General features: G+C 41.9%; 1 protein-coding gene across 3 annotated transcripts in view; it reads left to right on the forward strand.

The window, feature by feature from the left end:
- Positions 1–361: 361 nt before the first annotated feature.
- Positions 362–20175, forward strand: part of LOC149431507 (NACHT, LRR and PYD domains-containing protein 3-like) — a 93481-nt gene continuing 73667 nt past the window's right edge. The window contains exon 1 of one of the 3 annotated variants that reach the window (XM_089665523.1): positions 362–566. The gene's annotated coding sequence lies outside the window, so the exon portion shown is untranslated. Of the gene's footprint in view, positions 567–7381; positions 7675–20175 lie in introns of those variants that run through there. The other 2 variants (XM_089665524.1, XM_089665522.1) reach the window with 2 other exon arrangements.

Genomic DNA, 20175 nt, shown 5'->3' on the forward strand with positions numbered 1-20175 from the left:
GAAGATGATCCCACGTGTGGCGGCATAACGCTGGCCACACACCAGTAGCATTTTAGAGAAATGTATTCGGAACATTTGCTAAATTTTGTATTAGTTAATGGGGTTGAATTGACCATCGTTTTCACCTGTAGTGATGAAAAAAATATTGAAAAAGCAGGTCAGAATTTTTTTTTTTCCGAATGAAATTCTAACAATGAATGTGGTTTTCATTTAGGAAATTTCATTCAATTCAAATTGAATTATAAAAGCAAATGCAATTTTGGAGTGCATTCGAAAAACATCAATGAAGTCTGTGTTGCCATCATCGAATGTACTGATTGGATTCCACAAATGATCCCATGCAGAGAGCAGATCCATAGTAAAACCTTTTCACAATCTACTGCTGAATCCGACCTCCAGAATAATCTTCTTTGTTCTGTCTGGCTTAAAAAACAGGAAGTCGACTCCTACTGAAACTGAAAGGGAGTTAATCAGTCACATTCCCGTTACTTGGCCTCACCTAAAAGTCTCCATGATTTTTCTTCGATCTGCTAGAATGTGGCTTCAAAAACCATGTGATCTGTAAGGTAAGATGACATGTATCCCTATATAACAGAAGTAGTAGTACATTAGGCAGGACGGGTCATCCTGATATGTAATAAGAGATATTTGTAGGTTATACAAACCTTGATTCTCTCTCTGTATTTAGGTCTGTTAGGACTAAGCAGAACTCTAATCTCTTAAGCCCGGTAAGTGGTGATGGACTGAACACCCCCCTGTGCAGTTTGCGGTCAAACATTCGAACGTAATGCGAACTTCAAACTTAAAGCAAGTCTAAGGGACTCGAAGATCGCCCATCTTGAAGGCTTATATGCAAGTTATTAGTCATAAAAGGGGAATAGGGACTCGGGTTCTGCATTGAGGGACATGGATCAGTGAAAAAATAGTTTTCAGAAAGTACTGTTTTTAAAGGGGCAGTCATTTTTCATTGCTTAAAGTAGAAAAAAAAATAAATCCTTTAAATATCAAACCTGAGGGTCCTCCTAAACTAACTGCAAAGTTGCACATCTGTACAATGTACAGAACCTGCTGCAGCAGGACTGACTTTTTTTTAAAAATTACATTTTTATTAAAAAAGAAAAGAAAACAAAAAACACAGTGGGCCCCCCCCAATCCTTAACCACTTCAAGTGCAGATACTTTTACCCCCTTCCTGTCCAGGCCAATTTTCAACTTTCAGCGCTGTTGCACTGCGAATGACAATTGTGCAGTCATGCAACACTGTACCCATATGAAATTATCATTTATTTTCACACAAACACAGCTTTATTTTGGTGGTATTTAATTGCTGCTGGGTGTTTTATTTTTTGCACTATAAACAAAAAAAGAGGAAAAGATTTTGAGAAACAAAAGTTTCTTTGTTTCTATTATAACTTTTTGCAACAAGGTAATTTTTCTCCTTCACAGATGGGCACTGATGAGGTGGCACTGATGGACACTGATGAGGTGACACTGATGAGGTGCCACTGATAGGCTGCAATGATGGTCACTGATAGGCTACACTGACTGATGGCACTGATATGTGCCACTGCTGAGCACAACTGCTAGGTGGCACTGATGGGTGTTACTGCTGGGCACTGGTGGGTGGCACTGCATAACCAGTGCCGATCTGTTGTGTGACAGCGTTAGGAAAGTGCTGCCGATAACCGCCAACTGTATTTACTCCGTGATCTGTTGTGTCATTGGACACAGCTGATCACGTGGTAAAAGGCCGTTGTGATTGGCCTTTTACCTCATCATGTGATCACGGAGATTGCCTGGTGCATGCCACTGGGGGAGTGTGGGAGGGCGCGATCTGGGAGGACATCATATGATGACATCATTCGGCTATGGCAAGGTTACCAAGTGGTTAACTAAAGCCTCCTGGTGCTCCCTCCTACTCATGGACTCCATTTCTGCATATATACTGGATATACAGCGCAGCAAAGCTAGAGGGATGAAGAGTCTAATGCCGGCCATACATGGGTCCAAATTCGACCGATTTTTTTTTCAGACCTAAGAATAATCGGCTGATTTTCGCTCTGTTAGTGTGTCAATAGCACTGGCCAATTTTCGTGGTTCCTCCCCTTTTTGATGATCGTGCATGTTGGAATATTTGTAAAAAAACGACCGATTTTCGACTCAATGATGGTCAAATTGTACAATCATTTTTCCGAAAAGAATATGCGCATGAGCCGTGACCTGGAAGGAACAGAAGTTTCGCCTGTTATATGGGATGAACTTTTTGACTTGGTCGGCTGATTTTCAAAATCTTTGATGGCACCATCGGATTACCGAGCGAACAACGTTTTCAATTTTCGGACGAAAAGTCATTCGGAATTCGAACCATGTATGGCCTGCATTAGGATCCATGAACACTAGCACACTTTTTTCTGCTGCTGAATCCGACCTCCAGAATAATCTGCTTTGCTCTGTCTGGCTTAAACGACAGGAAGTCGACTCCTACTGAAACTGAAAGGGAGTTAATCAGTCCCATTCCCATGACTTGGCCTCACCTAAAAGTCTTCATGTTTTTTCTTCGATCTGCTAGAATGGGGCTTCAAAAACCATCTGATCTGTAAGGTAAGATGACATGTAACCCTATATAACAGAAGTAGTAGTACATTAGGCAGGACGGGTCATCCTGATATGTAATAAGAGATATTTGTAGGTTATACAAACCTTGATTCTCTCTCTGTATTTAGGTCTGTTAGGACTAAGCAGAACTCTGATCTCTTAAGCCCGGTAAGTGGTGATGGACTGAACACCCCCCTGTGCAGTTTGCGGTCAAACATTCGAACGTAATGCGAACTTCAAACTTAAAGCAAGTATAAGGGACTTCGAAGAGCGCCCATCTTGAAGGCTTATATACAAGTTATTAGTCATAAAAGGGGAATGGGGACTCGGGTTCTGCATTGAGGAACATGGATCAGTGAAAATTTTTTTTCAAAAGTACTGTTTTTAAAGGGGCAGTCATTTTTCATAGATTAAAGTAGAAAAATAAATAAATCCTTTAATTATCAAGCCTGAGGGTCCTCCTAAATTAACTGCAAAGTTGCACATCTGTACAATGTATAGAACCTGCTGCAGCAGGACTGACTTTTTTTAAAAATTACATTTTTATTTAATAAAGAAAACAAAAAAACAGAGTGGGGCCCCCCCCTCCAATCCTTAACCACTTCAAGTGCAAATACTTTTACCCCCTTCCTGTCCAGGCCAATTTTCAACTTTCAGCGCTCTTGCACTGCGAATGACAATTGTGCAGTCATGCAACACTGTACCCATATGAAATTGTTATCATTTATTTTCACACAAACACAGCTTTGTTTTGGTGGTATTTAATTGCTGCTGGGTGTTTTATTTTTTGCACTATAAACAAAAAAAGAGCAAAAAATTTTGAGAAAAAAAAGTTTCTTTGTTTCTGTTATAAATTTTTGCAAACAGGTAATTTTTCTCCTTCACAGATGGGCACTGATGAGGTGGCACAGAGGGACACTGATGAGGTGGCACAGGCAGCACTGATAGGCTGCATTGATGAGGAGGCACTGATATGCAGCAATGATGGTCACTGATAGTCGGTACTGATAGGCGACACTGACTGATGGCACTGATATGTGCCACTGCTGGGTGGCATTGGTGGGTGGCACTGCATAACCAGTGCCGATCTGTTGTGTGACAGCGTTAGGAAAGTGCTGCCGATAACCGCCAACCGTATTTACTCCGTGATCTGTTGTGTCATTGGACACAGCTGATCACATGGTAAAAGACCGTTGTGATTGGCCTTTTACCTCATCATGTGATCACGGAGATTGCCTGGTGCATGCCACTGGGGGAGTGTGGGAGGGCGCGATCTGGGAGGACATCATATGATGACATCATTCGGCTATGGCAAGGTTACCAAGTGGTTAACTAAAGCCTCCTGGTGCTCCCTCCTACTCATGGACTCCATTTCTGCATACATACTGGATATACAGCGCAGCAAAGCTAGAGGGATGAAGAGTCTAAGGCCGGCCATAGATAGGTCCAAATTTTTCAGACCTAAGAATAATCGGCTGATTTTCGCTCTGTTAGTGTGTCAATAGCACCGGACAATTTATGTGGTTCCTCCCCTTTTTGATGATCGTGCATGTTGGAAAATTCATAAAAAAATGACCGATTTTCGACTCAATGATGGTCAAATCGTACGATCATTTTTCCGAAAAGAATATGCGCATGAGCCGTGACCTGGAAGGAACAGAAGTTTCGCCTGTTATATGGGGTGAACTTTTTGACTTGGTCGGCCGATTTTCGAAATCTTTTATGGCACCATCGGATTACCGAGCGAACAACGTTTTCGATTTTCAGACGAAAAGTCATTCAGAATTCGAACCATGTATGGCCAGCATTAGGATCCATGAACACTAGCACACTTTTTTCTGCTCCTAGAAGCTAAATAGTGTTCTCCTATGTGTCCATGCACACTGCTTTAGGCTATTAGTGTTTTTAGAGCTTCAGTTTTTGGAGCAGAAAAAAAATGTTGTTTTTGTAGTTTTGTTGTAGCATTTTTCCAGCAGAAAAAAATGCGAAATGCTACAATAACTTTTGTTTTTATTTTTCTCTTCTTTTGTTTTTTCTACATGTACTGTAAAAATGCTAATAAAATGGCAACGCTCCTAAACGATACTACAATGATACTACAATGCTAAAAACATTATTACCAGTGTTTTTTATCCAGCGTTTTTTGAGCTTAAAAAAACCCGCTAGTGTGCATGGAGCCTAACAGTGTTTTGTAAGGAACTTTGACCTGTATTTCTTATTTTATCAGATGATTGTTTTGCCATCTAAAATGTGGTGACCACGTCCAATGTTCCCCAGTTCCATTATAGATCTGGTAAGATGTCTGGAAGATGATCCCACGTGTGGCGGCATAACGCTGGCCACACACCAGTAGCATTTTAGAGACATGTATTGGGAACATTTGCTAAATTCTGTATTAGTTAATGGGGTTGAATTGACCATCGTTTTCAACCGCAGTGATGAAAAAAATATTGAAAAAGCAGGTCAGAATTTTTTTTTTTCGAATGAAATTCTAACAATGAATGTGGTTTTCATTTAGGAAATTTCATTCAATTCAAATTGAACTTTAAAAGCAAATGCAATTTTGGAGTGCATTCGAAAAACATCAATGAAGTCTGTGTTGCCATCATCGAATGTACTGATTGGATTCCACAAATGATCCCATGCAGAGAGCAGATCCATAGTAAAACCTTTTCACACTCTACTGCTGAATCCAACCTCCAGAATAATCTTCTTTGCTCTGTCTGGCTTAAAAAACAGGAAGTCGACTCCTACTGAAACTGAAAGGGAGCTAATCAGTCACATTGCTGTTACTTGGCCTCACCTAAAAGTTTCCATGTTTTTTCTTCGATCTGCTAGAATGTGGCTTCAAAAACCAGTCTGATCTGTAAGGTAAGATGACATGTAACCCTATATAACAGAAGTAGTAGTACATTAGGCAGGACGGGTCATCCTGATATGTAATAGATATTTGTAGGTTATACAAACCTTGATTCTCTCTGTATTTAGGTCTGTTAGGACTAAGCAGAACTCTGATCTCTTAAGCCCGGTAAATAGCGATGGACTGAACACCCCCCTGTGCAGTTCACGGTCAAACTTTCGAACGTAATTCGAACTTCAAACTTAAAGCAAGTCTAAGGGACTGGAAGAGCGCCCATCTTGAAGGCTTATATGCAAGTTATTAGTCATAAAAGGGGAATGGGGACTCGGGTTCTGCATTGAGGGACATGGATTCAAAAAGTACTGTTTTTAAAGGGGCAGTCATTTTTCATTGCTTAAAGTAGAAAAAAAAATAAATCCTTTCAATATCAAGCCTGAGGGTCCTCCTAAACTAAGTGCAAAGTTGCACATCTGTACAATGTACAGAACTTGCTGCAGCAGGACTGACTTTTTTAAAAAAATTTAATTTTTATTAAAAAAGAAAACAAAAAGAACAGAGTGGGGTCCCCTCCCATCTTTAACCACTTCAAGCCCAGATACTTTTCCCCCCTTCCTGTCCAGGCCAATTTTCAGCTTTCAGTGCTATCACACTTTGAATGACACTGTACCTATATGAAATTTTTATCATTTTTTGAGACAGATAAACCTTTATTTGGCGGTATTTATTCACCACTGGGATTTTTATTTTTTTGATATATAAATGAAAAAGTCCAAACATTTTGAAAAAAAAAGTGTTCTTCTTATAAAATTTTGCAAATAAATAATCTTTCTTCATAAATCTTGGCCAAAATGTATTCATCTATCTTTTTAGTAAAAAAATAAAAAAATAACCCAAATTAGTTTATAGCCAAACATAATTTTTCTAAATTGTTTTTTACATTTTTATTTTATTATTATTTGTTTTTAACATACTGTCACCCTACCAGTACAGTGATTGCTTTTACACCCATAAAGGCTGTAAAAGCAATCATTTCTCCTTCTCTCTGGCTGCGTTCTTGCAGCCATTGAGAAATACTGTGTGAGCTGTGATTGGTCACAGCTTGTCGCATGGTACAAGGCTGTTGTGAATAGCCCTGTACCATGTGACCTCTGTGATCATTCACAGATTTCACAAGTTGTAAGCAATGATGTCAGGAAGTGACATCTTGTATGGAGGACACAGTGGGCACCGATGGCACAGGCAATGGATGCGGGGGGACGTTTCAAAACGTACACCCGCATTGGCAGCGTTCTCGTCCGGCCCTCTATTGGCTTGGGTCGGATGGGAAGAGGTTAACAGACCCTTTAGGTCATTCAGAATTCGAACCATGTTTGGCCTGCATTAGGATCCATGAACACTAGCACACTTTTTTCTGCTCCTAGAAGCTAAATAGTGTTCTCCTATGTGTCCATGCACACTGCTTTAGGCTATTAGTGTTTTTAGAGCTTCAGTTTTTGGAGCAGAAAAAAAATGTTGTTTTTGTACAGTTTGTTGTAGCGCTTTTCCAGCAGAAAAAAATGCGAAATGCTACTAATAACTTTTGTTTGTATTTTTCTCTTCTTTTGTTTTTTTCTACATGTACTGTAAAAATGCTAATAAAATGGCAACGCTCCTAAATGATACTACAATGATACTAAAATGCTAAAAACATTATTACCAGTGTTTTTTTAGAGAAATGTTGTATTCGGAACATTTGCTAAATTTTGTAGTAGTTAATGGGGTTGAATTGACCATCGTTTTCAACCGCAGTGATGAAAAAAATATTGAAAAAGCAGGTCAGAATTTTTTTTTTTCAAATGAAATTCTAACAATGAATGTGGTTTTCATTTAGGAAATTTCATTCAATTCAAATTGAATTATAAAAGCAAATGCAATTTTGGAGTGCATTCGAAAAACATCAATGAAGTCTCTGTTGCCATCATCGAATGTACTGATTGGATTCCACAAATGATCCCATGCAGAGAGCAGATCCATAGTAAAACCTTTTCACAATCTACTGCTGAATCTGATCTCCAGAATAATCTGCGTTGTTGTCTGGCTTAAAAAACAGGAAGTCGACTCCTACTGAAACTGAAAGGGAGTTAATCAGTCACATCCCCGTTACTTGGCCTCACCTAAAAGTCTCCATGTTTTTTCTTCGATCTGCTAGAATGTGGCTTCAAAAACCATCTGATCTGTAAGGTAAGATGACATGTATCCCTATATAACAGAAGTAGTAGTACATTAGGCAGGACGGGTCATCCTGATATGTAATAAGAGATATTTGTAGGTTATACAAACCTTGATTCTCTCTCTGTATTTAGGTCTGTTAGGACTAAGCAGAACTCTGATTTCTTAAGCCCGGTAAGTGGTGATGGACTGAACACCCCCCTGTGCAGTTCGCGGTCAAACTTTCGAACGTAATGCGAACTTCAAACTTAAAGCAAGTCTAGGGGACTCGAAGAGCGCCCATCTTGAAGGCTTATATGCAAGTTATTGGTCATAAAAGGGGAATAGGGACTCGGGTTCTGCATTGAGGGACATGGATCAGTGAAAAAATAGTTTTCAAAAAGTACTGTTTTTAAAGGGGCAGTCATTTTTCATTGCTTAAAGTAGAAAACAAAAAAAACTTTAAATATCATGCTTGAGGGTCCTCCAAAACTAACTGCAAAGTTGCACATCTGTACATTGTATAAAACCTGCTGCAGCAGTACTGACTTTTTTAAAAAAATTTAATTTTTATTAAAAAAAAAAAAAGAAAACAAAAAAGAACAAAGTGGGGTTTCCCCCCCCAATCCTTAACCACTTCAAGTCCGAACACTCCCCCCCCCCCTTCCTGCCCAGGCAAATTTTCAGCTTTTGTCGCTATCACGCTTTGAATGACAATTGTGCGGTCATGCAACACTGTACCCATTTGTTTGTTTTAGCATTTTTTTTGAGACAGATAAAACTTTATTTTGGTGGTATTTATTCACCACTGGGATTTTATTTTTTTAGCTATATAAATGAAAGTCTAAAAATTAAAAAAAAAAGTTTTTCTTATAAAATTTTGCAAATAAATAATCTTCATAAATCTTGGCCAAAATGTATACATATATCTTTTTAGTGAAAAAAAAATAACCCAAATTAATTTATAACCAAACATTATAATTTTTCAAAATGTCTTACATTGTTGTTTTTTTTTTATATTATTATTATTTTAACATACTGTCACCCTAGCAATACAGTGGCATGGGCCAGACGGGAAGAGGTCTGCCCTTTAGGTCTGGCAGGAAGGTTAGGAGGGACTCCACAATAAAAGCAATTTATAAAAAGTATGTGGGGTTCCCCCTAAAAGCCCTACCAGGCCCTTGATCCAAGCACAGGCTTGGGAAGCCAGGAAAGTGTTGGGGGGGGCGTACAAGCAGCTCCCCCCTCCCTGCGCCTTAACAGGCTGCCAGACTGTGTCCCCATGCCGATAGGGACAAGGGCGTCTTCCCCACAACCCTTGCCCGGTGGTTGTGGGGGTCTGCGGGCAGGTGGGCTCATTAGCATTAGCGTATCCCTTTAAATAAGGAGACACCATGATGCTGCCCCCCCTTTTTGAATAAGGGGTACTTGTACCTCTACCCATTCAGTAAAGGGTTAAAATTGTGAAAAAATAAAGAGACCAGACTTTTGAAAAAATCCTTTATTGGAAAAAACAAAAAAACAGTCCTTTATTTAAAAACGTAATAAAGCCAAAAAGAAACTGGTTGCAGCGTTGTAATCCATTGTGAATCACGGTGTCCAGCATTGTCACAACAACCCCGACTCGCCGAAATTTGAAAAAACCGCCACCCTCCAACCAGAGCACTCGCTGCAATCTGACATTTGCGAGTCAGACGTGAACAATTGGGCGGAGCTAGGGATGACTTCACCGCTATTCCGCCCAATTGCTGCCAGTTGCCAGTCTGGTGTAAGCAATTGGCCGGAGCTGCTACAGGGCGGCAGGGGTGCGCAAAATCACACATATATATACATGATTTTGTATTTCCAGGTAAGGGGCGCGTGCCCTACCCACACCACCTTTAGCGGCTGCGGCTGTCAATCACCGGGTCCCGGCCGGTAGTTACCTGCCGGCTCCCGGTGATCACCGAACATCTCCTACGGGGAGGAAGACTGTTTGGTTTACTAAAAGTCTTCCTCCCATTCAGGTTGGTCACACTGCACAGCACAGCCATCCAGAGCATTGTGCTTACAGTGAAGAACACAGACACCGCCCCCTAGTAAAACACTCCCCTTTGATTGGCCCTCATATTAACCCCTTCCTGCCCAGTGCCATTAGTACAGTGTCAGTGCTTTTTTTTTTTTCCAGCACTGATCTCTGTATTGGTGTCATTGGGAATGTCAGTGACACCAAGTCAGTTCCCCCCCAGTGTCAGAATGTCTGCGGCAGCCCCGCAATTGCCACCATTACTAGTAAAAAAAAAAATTCCGAGTATCTATACCGCCATTTGTAAGCTCTATAACTTTCATGTAAACCAATTAATTTACACGTTTTGGGATTTTTTTTTTTTTTTTTTTAGCAAAGACATGGAGCAGAATACATTTTGGCCTAAATTTATGACGAAACTTGACTCGTAATGATTTTTTTACTGCACGTTTAACCGCTTAGGGCCCGCCCACAGTACATTTACTGCTGGGTGGGCCCTATGTGTAAAATCACGTATATATACACACGTGATTTTGCATTTACAGGTAGAGGGTGTGCGACCGGCCTACCCGCCCTACTGAGCACAGCCATCCCGATCAGTGTTCTTTACAGTGAAGCACACACCCCCCCAGCCCCCTAGTAAAACACTCCCATCACACAGTTAACCCTTTGATTTCCCCTCATATTAACCCATTCCTGCCCAGTGTCATTAGTACAGTGCAAAGGGACAGTGCAAAAATAATGAAAAAAATCAAAATAGCTTAAAAAAAGAAAAAGCACCCTTGCCCCCCCCCCACGCACGTGCACCTGCATGTGAGGTATCGCAGCTAACGTCAGATCAAGGGCAGTAATTCTAACACTAGACCTCCTCTGTAAATCTAAAATGGTAGCTTGTAAAGGCTTCTAAATTGTTGCCTATGGATATTAACCATTAGCCGCCCGGCCAATGGCCGTTTGGCGGCTTCAATTGTGTCCCTGCATTCCGGGTGCACGCCATCTGGCGTGCTACCGCACATGCGCCGTTTGCGCTAATGCAGAGCAGCGCAGCAGTGCGATCTGTCACCGCCCGTGCACCTCGGACGCGGCCGATGACAGATCCGAGTACCGGCTCCCGTTGCTGGTACCATGTGACCTGCTGTGACCAATCACAGCAGGTCACATGACAGTTGTATACAATGGATGGCTTCATTCATGATGCCATCCATTGTATACTAGTGCCCTGCTGTGAATGGTCACAGCTAATCACATGCACATGTCATGTGATTAGCTGTGACCAAATCACAGCTAAGCACAAAAAAAAAAAAAAAAAAGCTGAATGAATCGATTTCATTCAGCTAAATGCTTGCTTATAGCAAAGTAATTCTTTGCTATAAGCAAATTGTGTAAAAAAAAAAATACTGATCACTTCCCCAAAGTAGTACAATGTTACTATGGTAACATTGTACTACTTTAGTCATAGTAAAATATGAAAAAAAATCTTAAAAAAAATAAAAAATGTAATAAAAAATTAAATATAATAAAAAAATAAAAATATATATATATATTTTTTTCATACTGTCACCAGTCAGTGTCCCTGTTCACCGCCATGCCAGTTATATGATGACGCTGTACTGCACTGGTGACAGTATGTAAAAAAAAAAAATAGTGAAAATAATTTTTTTAATTTTTTAATTTTCCAAAAAATTATGACAAAAAAATACAACTTCAAAAAACTCGCCATGCCTCTTATGAAGTACGTCGGACTGTCTACTCTGCAAAAAGGAGTCATTTGGAGGATATCTGTACTGTCCTGACATTTGGGGGATATCTGTACTGTCCTGACATTTGGGGATATCTGTACTGTTCTGACATTTGGGGGATATCTGTACTGTCCTGACATTTGGGGGATATCTGTACTGTCCTGACATTTGGGGGATATCTGTCCTGTCCTGACATTTGGGGGATATCTGTACTGTCCTGACATTCTTGGACCTCAAGAAATTAGATTGGCTGTCAGTACTTCAGGATTGATCAATATTCAGATCTATACCATAGTTTGTGAACTCTATAACTTTCCTACAAACTAAAAAATACATCCTAATTTGGGTTATTTTCACCAAAGACATGTAGCAGAATACATCTCGGCCTAAATTTATGAAGAACAATTATTTATTTGTAAACTTTTATAACAGAAACAAAGAAAAATGTGTTTTTTTTTCAAAATTTTTGGTCTTTTTTTGTTAATTTAGCAAAAAATAAAAACCCCAGCGGTGATTAAATACCACCAAAAGAAAGCTCTAGTTGTGTGAAGAAAATTATAAAATTTTAGTTTGGGTACAATGTTGTATGACCGCGCAATTGTCATTCAAAGTGTGAGAGCGCTGAAACCTGAAAAATGGCCTGGGCAGGAAGGTGTAAAATTGCACGGTATTGAAACGGTTAAACATGTATTTACCAAATAATTGGCCAATATATTGTGTTTTTGTGCATTAAAAGTAAAAAAAGTGTATGTTTTGCAAAAAATTGCATTTCAAAAATAGTTGCGTGCGTACTATGTGACATAAAAAAATTGCAGCACCCACCATTTTATTCACTATATATAATGTTTGGGGGTTCAATGTAATTTTCTGGAAAAAAATACTGATTTTTTTCATGGGAACAAAAAGTGTCAGAAAATGCTTGATCTTCAGGTGGTTAGCAGAGTGAGTGATGTGTGGCATAAACTTCTAATGCTGGGCATAAAATGCCCCCACCCCCCAAAACTACCCCTTTTTGGAAAGTTGACACCCCAGACTATTTGCTGAGAGGCATGTTGAGTCAATAAAATAATTTTTTTTACCACAAGTTTTTGGAAAATTACTAAAAAAAAGTTTTAAATTATTTATTGCTCACACATGCCATGTGGAATTACTCTCCAAAATACATTTTGCTACTTCTCCTGAGTATGGGGGCACCACATGTGAGAGACGTTTTGGCAATCTAGCCAAGTACAGGACCCCAAAATCCAATATTCACCTTCAGGCTTTTAAAGGGCTTTATCCTCATTACACTTCCTGACTACCTATCACAGTTTTGGAGGCCCTGAAATGCCAGGATAGCACCAAACACCCACAAATGCCCATTTTTAGAAAGTAGACACCCCAAAGAATTTTATAAGAAGCATGGTGCATATCTCATTTGTTGCCACAAGTTCTTGGAAAATGAAGAAAGAAAACAAAAACATAATTCTTTTTTTATATTTCAAAACCTTGTGAGAAAAAATGAGATCTGCAATGTGAAATGAGGAAGTTACGCACCTTCAGGCTTTCTAAGTGGTCATTGGATTTCAGGCTCCTGTATGTGGCTAGGCTCCCAAAAAGTCTCTCACATGTGATATCCCCATACTCTGTAGAAGTAGCAGAATGTATTTTGGGGTGTGATTCCACATATATCCATGGCTTGTGTGAGAAATATATCATTTAAATGACAACTTTGTATAAAAAAAAAGTTTGTCATTTTTTAAAAACTTGTGGAAAAAAAAAAAAAAAAATCTTCCATGGACTCAATATTCCACTCAGCAGATAGCTTAGGGTGTCTACTTTTCAAAAAAGGTCATTTGGGGGTGTTTGTACTATCCTGGCATTTTAGCACCTCAAGAAATGTGATGAGCAGTCAGAAAGTAAAAGCTGTGTAAATTCCATTATCTATATCATAGTTTTGTAGACGCTATAACTTTCACACAAAGCAGTCAATATTCACTTATTGGAATGTTTTAACCAAAAATATGTAGCAGAATACATTTTGGCCTAAATTTATGACTAACTGAGTTTTCTGTATATTTTTTTATAGTCGAAAGTAAACAATATAGTTTTTCTTCACAATTTTTGGTCTTTTTCTGTTTATAGTGAGAAAAATAAAAAGCGCACAGGTGATCAAATACCACCGAAAGAAACTCTAAACAGCACCGAGTAGCACATAGAGGCCTGGTCAGGAGGGGGGGGGGGAATCCTCAAGATGGCAAGTGGTTAATGGCTTTTTTGTTTTTTTGACATTGTCGCCTCTATTAATTTTCTTGCCTTTTTTTTCTCCAAAAATGATCGGCCAACTAATGCATTTCCTAGTGAATGTTACAAAGTCATACATCCTATTTTCTAATGTCAAACTTTTTCAAACTTATATCTCAATAATTTGAATGTCTTCTAATTTCCCAATCTAAGTATATATCTTCATTCTCTTTAATCGTTACTATTCTACATTCCATCTCAAACTCTTTCTGTTACAGTGGCTTGGTTGTTAGCACTCAGGGCTTGCAGCTGTCACGTACCTGGTGGGGGAGCCTAACGTGGAGATTAGGGTGTCCTCTTACTCCTGCTCGGTGCCCCTGATAGAACAAATAGAAGGCACAAATCCAGGAGTGGCACAAGTGCCTGGCAGGTCTGTGGTGACAGTTGATGGGTGGATAGCCCAGATGACCAGAATGCAGGTCAGTTGCGGATGCAGGTGAGCGGGAGCAGCGGCTGGAAGGTATTAGCAGGAACTTGGCAACTGCAGACGGCTGGTAGCAAGTGATAGTGACAGGCTGGAGAAGTAGCAGAGTCAGACAAGCCAGTCCAGGATCAATTGGGAGGATCAGGTACAGGGAGCAGGCAAGCGGATAGTCAAAGGAGAAGCTGGGTTGATGCAGGCGGAGTTCAAGCGTAGTCATTACAGTTCATGTTGGCAACAGGATCAGCTTACAATGGCAGCAAGGAAACACAACGTGGTAGACCAGAAGGCAAGGACTCTAGTGCAGCAGAGGTTTAAATAGCCTTCCTGGCGCCAGTTCGGCGGCAAGCGTGCACACCAGCGCGCACGGCACGGGCACGGCCGGCGGGCACCTGGCATTGGCGCATAGATGTGCGCCCAGGCAATTTCTCTTTTCCCTGACAGTGCCCCCTCCCTATGGGCAGCCTCTGGATGCCCAGCTCGGCCAGTTTCTCAGGATACTTGTGTCTGAAAGCCAGGATTATGTTTTTAGCATGGATTTTGGACTCTGGTACCAACAAATTATCTTCAGGTCCATATCCTTTCCATTTAATTAAATATTGGAGCTGATTCCTCCTCTTTCTGCAATCAGTAATTGTCTCTACCTCATATTCTTCTTCGCCATTGACAATTACTGATTCAAGTGGCCCCAACTTCCGGTCAGGAAAAGGGTTAGAGACTGAAGGTTTAAGCAGTGACACATGTAATACAGGGTGAATCTTTAGTGAATCTGGCAATGTAAGTTCATATGATACGTTATTGATTTTCCTTTTCACTGGGAAGGGTCCCACGAACTTAGGACCAAGTTTCTTCGTGGGACATGTCAATTTTAAATTTGTTGTGGACAACCATACTTCCTCATCGGGTTCCAGAATCAAGTTCCCCTTCATTTTCCTATCAAAGAACCTCTTGTTGTCCTGTTGAGCTTCTGAGATTGTCTCCTGTAGCACCTTGTTGTTCTGCTGAAGGAATTCAAAAGTGTTTTGCACAGCCAGAATAGATGATTCAGGCACCACATTAGATAGAAACAAAGGATGAAATCCATAATTTGAAAAGAAGAGAGACTGTTTCGTGGCCGAGTCCTTTGAGTTGTTGTCTGCAAACTCGGCCAGGGGTAATAGTGACACCCAGTCGACTTGGGAGAATGACGTGAAGCAGCGGATATACTGTTCCAAAGTCTGATTGTTCTTTCCATTTGCCCATTAGTCTGAGGATAAGCGGGAGAAAATTAAAGTTCCACTTTTAGTTTTCCACAAAGTGCCTTCCAGAATTTTGAAGTGAATTGCTCTTCTCGATCAGAGACAATATTCCCAGGAACACCATGAAGTCTCACCACTTCCTTTATGAAGATTTAGGCAGTTTCTGTTGCAGAGGGTACCCCCGTCATGGGAATAAAATGGGCCATTTTGGAAAATCGGTCCACCACAACAAAATGGCTGAACATCCTTCTGATGGTGGTAGTTCTACAATTAAATCTATTGAAATCATTTTCCAAGGTCGATCGGGGACTGCTAGGGGCCTCAGTAACCCCCAGGTCTTGATTTTATTGCTTTTGTTACATATACACGTAGGGCAGGAATTCACATATGCCTTGCAATCCTTCTCCCACTCAGGCCACCAGAACAGGCGTTGCACCAGGTCTGAAGTTTTGTAGACCCCAAAATGTCCTGCCAGGGGATGATCATGACACAGTCCCAAAACTGCTAATCGAACACTTTTTGGTGCAAAGATTCTGTCCCTGGACCACAGTAAGCCCTCTCTACCGGATAAGGCCACCCTTGGTGGACAGAGAGCCCCCAACGATGCCTGCTGAACTTGTGCTAAAAGGTCTGTGTGTAAAAGACAGAAGTTTCCTGCTGAAAGCACATTGTCAGGAATGGGAGGATTCTTAGGATCATCGAACATTCGAGACAAGGCATCGGGTTTGGCATTCTTAGAGCCTGGTCTATAGGTGACATGGAATATGAATCTGGGAAAAAAAAGTGCCTACCTGGCCTGTCGAGGTTTCAGACATTTTGCAGTTTTCAGGTATTCCGAATTCTTGTGATCTGTATCAAGATGGGGTGTGCTCCTCCCTCCAAGAGGTACCTCCACTCCTCCAACGCCAATTTGATAGCAAGCAGTTCTCGATCCCCTACATCATAATTTATTTCCGCAGGGGATAATTTACAGGAAAAGAATGCAACTGGATGTAATAGGAGTTTCAGGCCCTGGCACTGTGATAGAACTGCCCCAACTGCATTTTCCGAGGCATCCACTTCTACCACAAAGGGTAGTGCTGGATCTGGGTAACTTAGGATGGGTGGTGAAGTGAATAGTCCCTTTACTGAATCAAAGGCCGTTTGAGCTTCAGGTGTCCAACAGAATCAAATTCCTTGTTTGGTCAGCTGGTTGATGGGGACGATAATTATTATTATTATTATACAGTATTTATAAAGCGCCAATAGTTCGCTCAGCGCTGTACATTACAGAGGGGGACAGAACATGTGACAAAACAATACCAATACAATGCAAAACATGAGGGGATTGAGGCCCTGCTCTTTCGAGTTTACAATCTAGGAGACTGAGAACCCCTTGATAAATCACCTGTAAAAATTTGCAAATCCCACAAAGCGCTGTATTCCTTTCCTGTCTCATGGTGCGGGCCATTCCAGGATGGCAGAGACTTTCTTGGGATCCATCCTAAAACCTTCGGTAGAGATAATGAATCTTATTGATTATGCTATGCTATGGATGCTCTGGCGTTCAAACTCGCATTTTCCAGGTTTTGCATATAGTCCATGTAATCTAAGGGGACCAAGAACCTTCTGCACATGTTCCCGGTGAAGTTCAATTGATGCGGAAAAGATCAGAATATCATCAAGATAGACAATAACAAAAATGTCCAAGAAATCTTTGAAAATATCATTCACAAAATTCTGAAAAGTTGCAGGTGCATTACATAGCCCAAAGGGCATAACTAGGTGCTCAAAGTGCCCAAACCTGGTACAGAAGACAGTTTTACACTCATCTCCCTCCCGGATTCATACAAGGTTGTATGCCCCTCTTAAGTCTAGCTTGGTAAACACAGTTGCAGACCTGAGTCTCTGAAATAGTTCCAGGACTAACGGCAGGGGATATCTGTGTTTAACTGTAATGCTGTTCAACTCACAGTAGTCCACACAGAAGATACCTGCTCCCGCTGGGGCGGATGAACCCTTTGTTCAGGCTGTCATCAATGTAATCTAATTCTGACAATGGGTAGATTCGACCAAAGGGAATTTCCGCCCCGGGCAATAATTCAGTTGGGCAGTCATAAGGTCTGTGTGGCAGAAGGGTGACAACGCCACGTTTACTAAAAACGTCCAGGAAGCTATGATAGGCTGCAGTAACTATTTGAAGTACTTCGGTATCAATTTCCATACACAGTAGGGGCACAGATAAAGCGGGAAGTTGGGGCAGGCAATGCTAGTGACAGTAGGCCAATTGAAAGTCCACTTTTCCAGATACCCAGTCAATGCTAGGATTGTGTGCTCATAACCAGGGGATCCCCAAGATGACTGGAAATAGCGGTGAAGCAATAGCATCCAAACATAGTAGATTCTTGTGGCCAGAGGGAGGTATCACAGCTGGCAGAGGAGTAGTTTCCTGGGTGACTGCCCCAGATTTGATGCTGGATCTGTCAGTCAAGCATACTGTAAGTCTCTGCGTTTTGGCTCATAGGGGTATCTGGTGTTGCAGGGCAAAATTTTGAATCGATACAGCAGCTGCAGGCTCCGGAATCAATGATAGTGGAGACTGGAAGGGTTCTTCCCAGAAGCTGAAATGAGATGGGGATAGCAATGTAAACAGGGTTGATGGGTGCAGATGGTAGATTACCGGGCAAGATGGTCAAAGACTTATGCAGCTTTGCGGGACAATTTTTTACGTAGTGGCTGGGTTCTCCACAGTAGAGGCAAAGGTTATTCTGTCAGCGACGTTGGCGTTCTTCAGGTGTAAGTGAGGTTCGCAGCAATCCCAGTTGCATTGGTTCGGGTTCTTCGACTGAGGGTGCAGTAGAATTGGTTGGCACCATGCTTACCAGTGGTGGTGCCCTGGGTAGCATCCACATTGGGTGGACTTGACCAGCAGACCTTTCTAGTCTTCGCTCCCTAAGACGACGGTCAATCTGAATAGCAAGATTGATGAGTTCTTCCAGTGTGTTTGGAACCCCTACACGGGCTAGCTCATCTTTAAGAGGTTCAGCGAGGCCCAAGCGGAACTGATAACGTAGGGCAGCGTCATTCCAATTGGTATCGGCGCTCCAATGCCTAAACTCAGTTATGTAGTCCTCCACTGCCCTGCGACCCTGCAGAAGAGAATGAAGAGCTACTTCTGCTGATGCGGATCGCTGGGGATCATCGTAGAACTGGGCCATGGAGTCGAAGAGATTTAAGGAAGCTAACTTGGCATCTTCCTTCTCCAGCAGATGGTGAGCCCATGCCTGTGGTTCACCCTGGATTAGAGATATCACAAACCCCACCTTGGTTGCTTCTAGCAAAAAAGTACGAGGTTGTAATGCAAAATATAGTTCACATGCGTTACAGAACACCTGGAATTTACTGCGATCACTAGAAAATCTCTCGGGTGTGGGGACCCTTGGCTCTGGGGGTAGCATCATCACAGCAGGAGTCATCACGGTTCCTGAAGCAGCAGCTGAAGCAGGTACCGCAGCAGCACTAGCAGAGGGTGCAGGCATAGGTAGGGTCTGAAAGCGATTTTCAAGTCGGCTATATCCCTCTTGCAGATCCTTGACGGATTGTGTCAGTTCCACAATGCGATGGCAGATTTCATGTAGAGGAGAGGCCCCTCTCTCAAGCTCCAACATGGCTTTCTGGTACTGTCATGTACCTGGTGTAGGAGCATGACATGCAGATGACGGCATCCTCTTACAACTCCTGCTCGGTGCCTCTGATAGAGCAAACAGAAGGCAAAAAGCCAGGAGTGGCATGAGTGCCTGGCAGGTCTGCGGTGACAGCTGACGGGTGGATAGCCCAGACGACCAGAATGAAGGTCAGTTGTGGATGCAGGTGAGCGGGAGCAGCGGCTGGAAGGTATTAGCAAGAACTTGGCAACTGCAGACAGCTGGTAGCAAGTGATAGTCACAGGCTGGAGAAGTAGCAGAGTCAGGCAAGCCAGGTCAGGATCAATTGGGTGGATCAGGTACAGGGAGCAGGCAAGTGGATAGTTAAAGGAGAAGGAGTTCAAGCATAGTCAAGACAGGTCAGGTTGGCAACAGGATCAGGATACAATGGCAGTGAAGAAACACAATGTGTTAGACCAGAAGGCAAGGACTCTAGTGCAGCAGAGGTTTAAATAGCCCGCCTGGCGCCAGTTAGGCAGCGCGCACACAGGTATATGTGCACGGGCTTGGCCGGCGGGCACCCAGCATTGGCGCATAGATGTGCACCCAGGCAATTTCTCTTTTCCCTGACAGCAGCACTTGGGTCATGGGTTCTAATCCCAGTCATGGCAGCACCTGTCTGGGGTTTGCATGCGCTCTCTCTGCGGGTGTGTTTGTACCAGCATTCCAAAGACATGCTGTTAGGTTAATTGGGCCTTGTATATGTCAGAATTTGTGGCCTTAGATTGTAAGCTCCTTGACGTTACAGACTATTGTGAAGGTCCAAAATATGGAGGTCAATTCCCAGGATTCTGTCAGTGCCAGGAATATTGAAAAATCAATTAAGATTTTGGCTACTGACTAGAAAGTGGAGAGGGAGTAGAGGAGCTGACTGGTGTATGCAGGGCCGCTGATAAGGGGGGCCCGGGCAGATGACAAGCCCATCTCCAGCTGCTAAATTCCATTGTTACCCTCCTGTCATTCTATCACACAGCAGCTCAGTGTTGTGGATGTTACCTGCGTCCTGTTCTTCTGACAAGTTTGAAACTTTCAATTTTCCTTCTGTTTATATTTGATTGCAACTTTGTTTCTTTCCTCTTCCCCAGACTGCTGATCCCTTTCTGTTCACTGCTACAAACCTCTCTCCTTATACAACTAGACCCCATTCCACCCCCCCAATCATCAC

This window comes from Staurois parvus, unplaced genomic scaffold (genome assembly GCF_062004578.1).
Source record: "Staurois parvus isolate SC_StPar_1 unplaced genomic scaffold, SC_StPar_1.0 ptg002229l, whole genome shotgun sequence".
In the NCBI taxonomy this organism is placed as follows: domain Eukaryota; kingdom Metazoa; phylum Chordata; class Amphibia; order Anura; family Ranidae; genus Staurois; species Staurois parvus.